Below are 10,410 nucleotides of genomic sequence, written 5' to 3' on the forward strand. Positions count from 1 at the left end.
TCTTCTGATTCACCCTCCAGACTTCACCTTCTCCTTCTCCTTCTTCTACTTCTTCTGATTCACCCTCCAGACTTCATCGTCTCCTTCTCCTTCTTCTGCTTCTTCTGATTCATCCTCCAGACTTCACCTTCTCCTTCTCCTTCTTCTGCTTCTTCTGATTCACCCTCCAGACTCCACCTTCTCCTTCTCCTTCTTCTACTTCTTCTGATTCACCCTCCAGACTTCACCTTCTCCTTCTCCTTCTTCTACTTCTTCTGATTCACCCTCCAGACTTCACCTTCTCCATCTCCTTCTTCTGCTTCTTCTGATTCACCCTCCAGACTTCACCTTCTCCTTCTCCTTATTCTGCTTCTTCTGATTCACCCTCCAGACTTCACCTTCTCCTTCTCCTTCTTCTGCTTGTTCTGATTCACCCTCCAGACTTCACCTTCTCCTTCTCCTTCTTCTGCTTCTTCTGATTCACCCTCCAGACTTCACCTTCTCCTTCTCCTTCTTCTGCTTCTTCTGATTCACCCTCCAGACTTCACCTTCTCCTTCTCCTTCTTCTACTTCTTCTGATTCACCCTCCAGACGTCATCGTCTCCTTCTCCTTCTTCTGCTTCTTCTGATTCATCCTCCAGACTTCACCTTCTCCTTCTCCTTCTTCTGCTTCTTCTGATTTACCCTCCAGAATTCACCTTCTCCTTCTCCTTCTTCTACTTCTTCTGATTCACCCTCCGGACTTCACCTTCTCCTTCTCCTTCTTCTACTTCTTCTGATTCACCCTCCAGACTTCACCTTCTCCTTCTCCTTCTTCTGCTTCTTCTCATTCACCCTCCTGACTTCACCTTCTCCTTCTCCTTATTCTGCTTCTTCTGATTCACCCTCCAGACTTCACCTTCTCCTTCTCCTTCTTCTGCTTCTTCTGATTCACCCTCCAGACTTCACCTTCTCCTTCTCCTTCTTCTGCTTCTTCTGATTCACCCTCCAGACTTCACCTTCTCCTTCTCCTTCTTCTACTTCTTCTGATACACCCTCCAGACTTCACCTTCTCCTTCTCCTTCTTCTGCTTCTTCGGATTCACCCTGCAGACTTCACCTTCTCCTTCTCCTTCGTCTACTTCTTCTGATTCACCGTCCAGACTACACCTTCTCCTTCTCCTTCTTCTACTTCTTCTGATTCACCCTCCAGACTTCACCTTCTCCTTCTCCTTCTTCTGCTTCTTCTGATTCACCCTCCAGACTTAACCTTCTCCTTCTCCTTCTTCTACTTCTTCTGATTGACCCTCCAGACTTCACCTTCTCCTTCTCCTTCTTCTACATCTTCTGATTCACGCTCCAGACTTCACCTTCTCCTTCTCCTTCTTCTACTTCTTCTGTTTCACACTCCAGGCTACGCCTTCTCCTTCTCCTTCTTCTACTTCTTCTGCTTCACCCTCCTGACTTCACCTTCTCCTTCTCCTTCTTCTACTTCTTCTGATTCACCCTCCAGACTTCACCTTCTCCTTCTCCTTCTTCTGCTTCTTCTGCTTCACCCTCCTGACTTCACCTTCTCCTTCTCCTTCTTCTACTTCTTCTGTTTCACCCTCCAGACTTCACCTTCTCCTTCTCCTTCTTCTGCTTCTTCTGCTTCACCCTCCAGACTTCACCTTCTCCTTCTCCTTCTTCTGCTTCTTCTGATTCACCGTCCAGACTTCACCTTCTCCTTCTCCTTCTTCTGCTTCTTCTGATTCACCCTCCAGACTTCACCTTCTCCTTCTCCTTCTTCTACTTCTTCTGATTCACCCTCCAGACTTCACCTTCTCCTTCTCCTTCTTCTGCTTCTTCTGATTCACCGTCCAGACTACACCTTCTCCTTCTCCTTCTTCTACTTCTTCTGATTCACCCACCAGACTTCACCTTCTCCTTCTCCTTCTTCTGCTTCTTCTGATTCACCCTGCAGACTTCACCTTCTCCTTCTCCTTCGTCTACTTCTTCTGATTCACCGTCCAGACTACACCTTCTCCTTCTCCTTCTTCTACTTCTTCTGATACACCCTCCAGACTTCACCTTCTCCTTCTCCTTCTTCTGCTTCTTCTGATTCACCCTGCAGACTTCACCTTCTCCTTCTCCTTCGTCTACTTCTTCTGATTCACCGTCCAGACTACACCTTCTCCTTCTCCTTCTTCTACTTCTTCTGATTCACCCTCCAGACTTCACCTTCTCCTTCTTCTGCTTCTTCTGATTCACCCTCCAGACTTAACCTTCTCCTTCTCCTTCTTCTACTTCTTCTGATTGACCCTCCAGACTTCACCTTCTCCTTCTCCTTCTTCTACATCTTCTGATTCACGCTCCAGACTTCACCTTCTCCTTCTCCTTCTTCTACTTCTTCTGTTTCACACTCCAGGCTTCGCCTTCTCCTTCTCCTTCTTCTACTTCTTCTGCTTCACCCTCCTGACTTCACCTTCTCCTTCTCCTTCTTCTACTTCTTCTGATTCACCCTCCAGACTCCACCTTCTCCTTCTCCTTCTTCTGCTTCTTCTGCTTCACCCTCCTGACTTCACCTTCTCCTTCTCCTTCTTCTACTTCTTCTGTTTCACCCTCCAGACTTCACCTTCTCCTTCTCCTTCTTCTGCTTCTTCTGCTTCACCCTCCTGACTTCACCTTCTCCTTCTCCTTCTTCTACGTCTTCTGATTCACCCTCCAGACTTCACCTTCTCCTTCTCCTTCTTCTACTTCTTCTGATTCACCCTCCTTAATTCACCTTCTCCTTCTCCTTCTTCTGCTTCTTCTGCTTCACCCTCCAGACTTCACCTTCTCCTTCTCCTTCTTCTGCTTCTTCTGCTTCACCCTCCAGACTTCACCTTCTCCTTCTCCTTCTTCTGCTTCTTCTGCTTCACCCTCCTGACTTCACCTTCTCCTTCTCCTTCTTCTACTTCTTCTGATTCACCCTCCAGACTTCACCTTCTCCTTCTCCTTCGTCTACTTCTTCTGATTCTCCCTCCAGACTTCACCTTCTCCTTCTCCTTCTTCTGCTTCTTCTGATTCACCCTCCAGACTTCTCCTTCTCCTTATTCTGCTTCTTCTGATTCACCCTCCAGACTTCACCTTCTCCTTCTCCTTCTTCTACTTCTTCTGATTCACCCTCCAGACTTCACCTTCTCCTTCTCCTTCTTCTACGTCTTCTGATTCACCTTCCAGACTTCACCTTCTCCTTCTCCTTCTTCTACTTCTTCTGATTCACCCTCCTTACTTCACCTTCTCCTTCTCCTTCATCTGCTTCTTCTGCTTCACCCTCCAGACTTCACCTTCTCCTTCTCCTTCTTCTGCTTCTTCTGCTTCACCCTCCAGACTTCACCTTCTCCTTCTCCTTCTTCTGCTTCTTCTGCTTCACCCTCCTGACTTCACCTTCTCCTTCTCCTTCTTCTACTTCTTCTGATTCACCCTCCAGACTTCACCTTCTCCTTCTCCTTCTTCTGCTTCTTCTGCTTCACCCTCCAGACTTCACCTTCTCCTTCTCCTTCTTCTGCTTCTTCTGCTTCGCCCTCCAGACTTCACCTTCTCCTTCTCCTTCTTCTGCTTCTTCTGCTTCACCCTCCAGACTTCAACTTCTCCTTCTCCTTCTTCTGCTTCTTCTGCTTCACTCTCCTGACTTCACCTTCTCCTTCTCCTTCTTCTACTTCTTCTGATTCACCCTCCAGACTTCACCTTCTCCTTCTCCTTCTTCTGCTTCTTCTGCTTCACCCTCCAGACTTCACCTTCTCCTTCTTCTGCAACTTCTGCTGCGCCCTCCAGACTTCACCTTCTCCTTCTCCTTCTTCTGCTTCTTCTGCTTCACCGTCCTGACTTCACCTTCTCCTTCTCCTTCTTCTACTTCTTCTGCTTCACCCCCCTGACTTCACCTGCTCCTTCTCCTACTCTGCTTCTTCTGATTCACCCTCCTAACTTCACCTTCTCCTTCTCCTTCTTCTGCTTCTTCTGATTCACCCTCCTGACTTCACCTTCTCCTTCTCCTTCTTTTGCTTCTTCTGATTCACCCTCCAGACTTCACCTTCTCCTTCTCCTTCTTCTGCTTCTTCTGATTCACCCTCCAGACTTCACCTTCTCCTTCTCCTTCTTCTGCTTCTTCTGATTCACCCTCCAGACCTCACCTTCTCCTTCTCCTTCTTCTACTTCTTCTGATTCACCCTCCAGACTTCATCTTCTCCTTCTCCTTCTTCTACTTCTTCTGATTCACCCTCCAGTCTTCACCTTCTCCTTCTCCTTCTTCTGTTTCTTCTGCTTCACCCTCCAGACATCACCTTCTCCTTCTCTTTCTTCTGCTTCTTCTGATGCACCCTCCAGACTTCACCTTCTCCTTCTCCTTCTGATTCTTCTGATTCACCCTCCAGACTTCACCTTCTCCTTCTCCTTCTTCAGCTTCTTCTGATTCACCCTCCTGACTTCACCTTCTCCTTCTCCTTCTTCTACTTCTTCTGATTCACCCTCCTGACTTCACCTTCTCCTTCTCCTTCTTCTACTTCTTCTGCTTCACCCTCCAGACTTCACCTTCTCCTTCTCCTTCTTCTACTTCTTCTGATTCACCCTCCAGACTTCACCTTCTCCTTCTTCTGCTTCTTCTGATTCACCCTCCAGACTTCACCTTCTCCTTCTCCTTATTCTGCTTCTTCCGATTCACCCTCCAGACTTCACCTTCTCCTTCTCCTTCTTCTGCTTCTTCTGATTCACCCTCCAGACTTCACCTTCTCCTTCTCCTTCTTCTACTTCTTCTGATTCACCCTCCAGACTTCATCGTCTCCTTCTCCTTCTTCTGCTTCTTCTGATTCATCCTCCAGACTTCACCTTCTCCTTCTCCTTCTTCTGCTTCTTCTGATTCACCCTCCAGAATTCACCTTCTCCTTCTCCTTCTTCTACTTCTTCTGATTCACCCTCCGGACTTCACCTTCTCCTTCTCCTTCTTCTACTTCTTCTGATTCACCCTCCAGACTTCACCTTCTCCTTCTCCTTCTTCTGCTTCTTCTCATTCACCCTCCTGACTTCACCTTCTCCTTCTCCTTATTCTGCTTCTTCTGATTCACCCTCCAGACTTCACCTTCTCCTTCTCCTTCTTCTGCTTCTTCTGATTCACCCTCCAGACTTCACCTTCTCCTTCTCCTTCTTCTGCTTCTTCTGATTCACCCTCCAGACTTCACCTTCTCCTTCTCCTTCTTCTGCTTCTTCTGATACACCCTCCAGACTTCACCTTCTCCTTCTCCTTCTTCTGCTTCTTCTGATTCACCCTGCAGACTTCACCTTCTCCTTCTCCTTCGTCTACTTCTTCTGATTCACCGTCCAGACTACACCTTCTCCTTCTCCTTCTTCTACTTCTTCTGATTCGCCCTCCAGACTTCACCTTCTCCTTCTCCTTCTTCTGCTTCTTCTGATTCACCCTCCAGACTTCACCTTCTCCTTCTCCTTCTTCTACTTCTTCTGATTGACCCTCCAGACTTCACCTTCTCCTTCTCCTTCTTCTACATCTTCTGATTCACGCTCCAGACCTCACCTTCTCCTTCTCCTTCTTCTACTTCTTCTGTTTCACACTCCAGGCTTCGCCTTCTCCTTCTCCTTCTTCTACTTCTTCTGCTTCACCCTTCTGACTTCACCTTCTCCTTCTCCTTCTTCTACTTCTTCTGATTCACCCTCCAGACTTCACCTTCTCCTTCTCCTTCTTCTGCTTCTTCTGCTTCACCCTCCTGACTTCACCTTCTCCTTCTCCTTCTTCTACTTCTTCTGTTTCACCCTCCAGACTTCACCTTCTCCTTCTCCTTCTTCTGCTTCTTCTGCTTCACCCTCCAGACTGCACCTTCCACTTCTCCTTCTTCTGCTTCTTCTGCTGCGCCCTCCAGACTTCACCTTCTCCTTCTCCTTCTTCTGCTTCTTCTGCTTCACCCTCCTGACTTCACCTTCTCCTTCTCCTTCTTCTACTTCTTCTGCTTCACCCCCTTGACTTCACCTTCTCCTTCTCCTTCTTCTGCTTCTTCTGATTCACCCTCCTAACTTCACCTTCTCCTTCTCCTTCTTCTGCTTCTTCTGATTCACCCTCCAGACTTCACCTTCTCCTTCTCCTTCTTCTGCTTCTTCTGATTCACCCTCCAGACCTCAACTTCTCCTTCTCCTTCTTCTACTTCTTCTGATTCACCCTCCAGACTTCATCTTCTCCTTCTTCTTCTTCTGCTTCTTCTGATTCACCCTCCAGACTTCACCTTCTCCTTCTCCTTCTTCTGCTTCTTCTGATTCACCCTCCAGACTTCACCTTCTCCTTCAACTTCTTCTACGTCTTCTGATTCACCCTCCAGACTTCACCTTCTCCTTCTCCTTCTTCTACTTCTTCTGATTCACCCTCCAGTCTTCACCTTCTCCTTCTCCTTCTTCTGTTTCTTCTGCTTCACCCTCCAGACATCACCTTCTCCTTCTCTTTCTTCTGCTTCTTCTGATTCACCCTCCAGACTTCACCTTCTCCTTCTCCTTCTTCTGATTCTTCTGATTCACCCTCCAGACTTCACCTTCTCCTTCTCCTTCTTCAGCTTCTTCTGATTCACCCTCCTGACTTCACCTTCTCCTGCTCCTTCTTCTACTTCTTCTGATTCACCCTCCTGACTTCACCTTCTCCTTCTCCTTCTTCTACTTCTTCTGCTTCACCCTCCAGACTTCACCTTCTCCTTCTCCTTCTTCTACTTCTTCTGATTCACCCTCCAGACTTCACCTTCTCCTTCTTCTGCTTCTTCTGATTCACACTCCAGACTTCACCTTCTCCTTCTCCTTATTCTGCTTCTTCTGATTCACCCTCCAGACTTCACCTTCTCCTTCTCCTTCTTCTGCTTCTTCTGATTCACCCTCCAGACTTCACCTTCTCCTTCTCCTTCTTCTGCTTCTTCTGATTCACCCTCCAGACTTCACCTTCTCCTTCTCCTTCTTCTACTTCTTCTGATTCACCCTCCAGACTTCATCGTCTCCTTCTCCTTCTTCTGCTTCTTCTGATTCATCCTCCAGACTTCACCTTCTCCTTCTCCTTCTTCTGCTTCTTCTGATTCACCCTCCAGACTCCACCTTCTCCTTCTCCTTCTTCTACTTCTTCTGATTCACCCTCCAGACTTCACCTTCTCCTTCTCCTTCTTCTACTTCTTCTGATTCACCCTCCAGACTTCACCTTCTCCATCTCCTTCTTCTGCTTCTTCTGATTCACCCTCCAGACTTCACCTTCTCCTTCTCCTTATTCTGCTTCTTCTGATTCACCCTCCAGACTTCACCTTCTCCTTCTCCTTCTTCTGCTTCTTCTGATTCACCCTCCAGACTTCACCTTCTCCTTCTCCTTCTTCTGCTTCTTCTGATTCACCCTCCAGACTTCACCTTCTCCTTCTCCTTCTTCTGCTTCTTCTGATTCACCCTCCAGACTTCACCTTCTCCTTCTCCTTCTTCTACTTCTTCTGATTCACCCTCCAGACGTCATCGTCTCCTTCTCCTTCTTCTGCTTCTTCTGATTCATCCTCCAGACTTCACCTTCTCCTTCTCCTTCTTCTGCTTCTTCTGATTTACCCTCCAGAATTCACCTTCTCCTTCTCCTTCTTCTACTTCTTCTGATTCACCCTCCGGACTTCACCTTCTCCTTCTCCTTCTTCTACTTCTTCTGATTCACCCTCCAGACTTCACCTTCTCCTTCTCCTTCTTCTGCTTCTTCTCATTCACCCTCCTGACTTCACCTTCTCCTTCTCCTTATTCTGCTTCTTCTGATTCACCCTCCAGACTTCACCTTCTCCTTCTCCTTCTTCTGCTTCTTCTGATTCACCCTCCAGACTTCACCTTCTCCTTCTCCTTCTTCTGCTTCTTCTGATTCACCCTCCAGACTTCACCTTCTCCTTCTCCTTCTTCTACTTCTTCTGATACACCCTCCAGACTTCACCTTCTCCTTCTCCTTCTTCTGCTTCTTCGGATTCACCCTGCAGACTTCACCTTCTCCTTCTCCTTCGTCTACTTCTTCTGATTCACCGTCCAGACTACACCTTCTCCTTCTCCTTCTTCTACTTCTTCTGATTCACCCTCCAGACTTCACCTTCTCCTTCTCCTTCTTCTGCTTCTTCTGATTCACCCTCCAGACTTAACCTTCTCCTTCTCCTTCTTCTACTTCTTCTGATTGACCCTCCAGACTTCACCTTCTCCTTCTCCTTCTTCTACATCTTCTGATTCACGCTCCAGACTTCACCTTCTCCTTCTCCTTCTTCTACTTCTTCTGTTTCACACTCCAGGCTACGCCTTCTCCTTCTCCTTCTTCTACTTCTTCTGCTTCACCCTCCTGACTTCACCTTCTCCTTCTCCTTCTTCTACTTCTTCTGATTCACCCTCCAGACTTCACCTTCTCCTTCTCCTTCTTCTGCTTCTTCTGCTTCACCCTCCTGACTTCACCTTCTCCTTCTCCTTCTTCTACTTCTTCTGTTTCACCCTCCAGACTTCACCTTCTCCTTCTCCTTCTTCTGCTTCTTCTGCTTCACCCTCCAGACTTCACCTTCTCCTTCTCCTTCTCCTGCTTCTTCTGATTCACCGTCCAGACTTCACCTTCTCCTTCTCCTTCTTCTGCTTCTTCTGATTCACCCTCCAGACTTCACCTTCTCCTTCTCCTTCTTCTACTTCTTCTGATTCACCCTCCAGACTTCACCTTCTCCTTCTCCTTCTTCTGCTTCTTCTGATTCACCGTCCAGACTACACCTTCTCCTTCTCCTTCTTCTACTTCTTCTGATTCACCCACCAGACTTCACCTTCTCCTTCTCCTTCTTCTGCTTCTTCTGATTCACCCTGCAGACTTCACCTTCTCCTTCTCCTTCGTCTACTTCTTCTGATTCACCGTCCAGACTACACCTTCTCCTTCTCCTTCTTCTACTTCTTCTGATACACCCTCCAGACTTCACCTTCTCCTTCTCCTTCTTCTGCTTCTTCTGATTCACCCTGCAGACTTCACCTTCTCCTTCTCCTTCGTCTACTTCTTCTGATTCACCGTCCAGACTACACCTTCTCCTTCTCCTTCTTCTACTTCTTCTGATTCACCCTCCAGACTTCACCTTCTCCTTCTTCTGCTTCTTCTGATTCACCCTCCAGACTTAACCTTCTCCTTCTCCTTCTTCTACTTCTTCTGATTGACCCTCCAGACTTCACCTTCTCCTTCTCCTTCTTCTACATCTTCTGATTCACGCTCCAGACTTCACCTTCTCCTTCTCCTTCTTCTACTTCTTCTGTTTCACACTCCAGGCTTCGCCTTCTCCTTCTCCTTCTTCTACTTCTTCTGCTTCACCCTCCTGACTTCACCTTCTCCTTCTCCTTCTTCTACTTCTTCTGATTCACCCTCCAGACTCCACCTTCTCCTTCTCCTTCTTCTGCTTCTTCTGCTTCACCCTCCTGACTTCACCTTCTCCTTCTCCTTCTTCTACTTCTTCTGTTTCACCCTCCAGACTTCACCTTCTCCTTCTCCTTCTTCTGCTTCTTCTGCTTCACCCTCCAGACTTCACCTTCTTCTTCTCCTTCTTCTGCTTCTTCTGATTCACCGTCCAGACTTCACCTTCTCCTTCTCCTTCTTCTGCTTCTTCTGATTCACCCTCCAGACTTCACCTTCTCCTTCTCCTTCTTCTACTTCTTCTGATTCACCCTCCAGACTTCACCTTCTCCTTCTCCTTCTTCTGCTTCTTCTGATTCACCGTCCAGACTACACCTTCTCCTTCTCCTTCTTCTGCTTCTTCTGATTCACCCACCAGACTTCACCTTCTCCTTCTCCTTCTTCTGCTTCTTCTGATTCACCCTCCAGACTTCACCTTCTCCTTCTCCTTCTTCTACTTCTTCTGGTTGACCCTCCAGACTTCACCTTCTCCTTCTCCTTCTTCTACATCTTCTGATTCACGCTCCAGACTTCACCTTCTCCTTCTCCTTCTTCTACTTCTTCTGCTTCTCCCTCCAGACTTCACCTTCTCCTTCTCTTTCTTCTGCTTCTTCTGATTCACCCTCCAGACTTCACCTTCTCCTTCTCCTTCTTCTACTTCTTCTGATTCACCCTCCAGACTTCACCTTCTCCTTCTCCTTCTTCTACTTCTTCTGATTCACCCTCCAGACTTCACCTTCTCCTTCTCCTTCTTCTCCTTCTTCTGATTCACCCTCCTGACTTCACTTTCTCCTTCTCCTTCTTCTACTTCTTCTGATTCACCCTCCAGACTTCATCTTCTCCTTCTTCTTCTTCTGCTTCTTCTGATTCACCCTCCAGACTTCACCTTCTCCTTCTCCTTCTTCTGCTTCTTCTGATTCACCCTCCAGACTTCACCTTCTCCTTCAACTTCTTCTACTTCTTCTGATTCACCCTCCAGACTTCACCTTCTCCTTCTCCTTCTTCTACTTCTTCTGATTCAGCCTCCAGTCTTCACCTTCTCCTTCTCCTTCTTCTGTT

The sequence above is a fragment of the Somniosus microcephalus genome, unplaced genomic scaffold (genome assembly GCF_052327205.1).
Source record: "Somniosus microcephalus isolate GS21.2 unplaced genomic scaffold, FLI_Smic_1.0 unresolved_chr3, whole genome shotgun sequence".
In the NCBI taxonomy this organism is placed as follows: domain Eukaryota; kingdom Metazoa; phylum Chordata; class Chondrichthyes; order Squaliformes; family Somniosidae; genus Somniosus; species Somniosus microcephalus.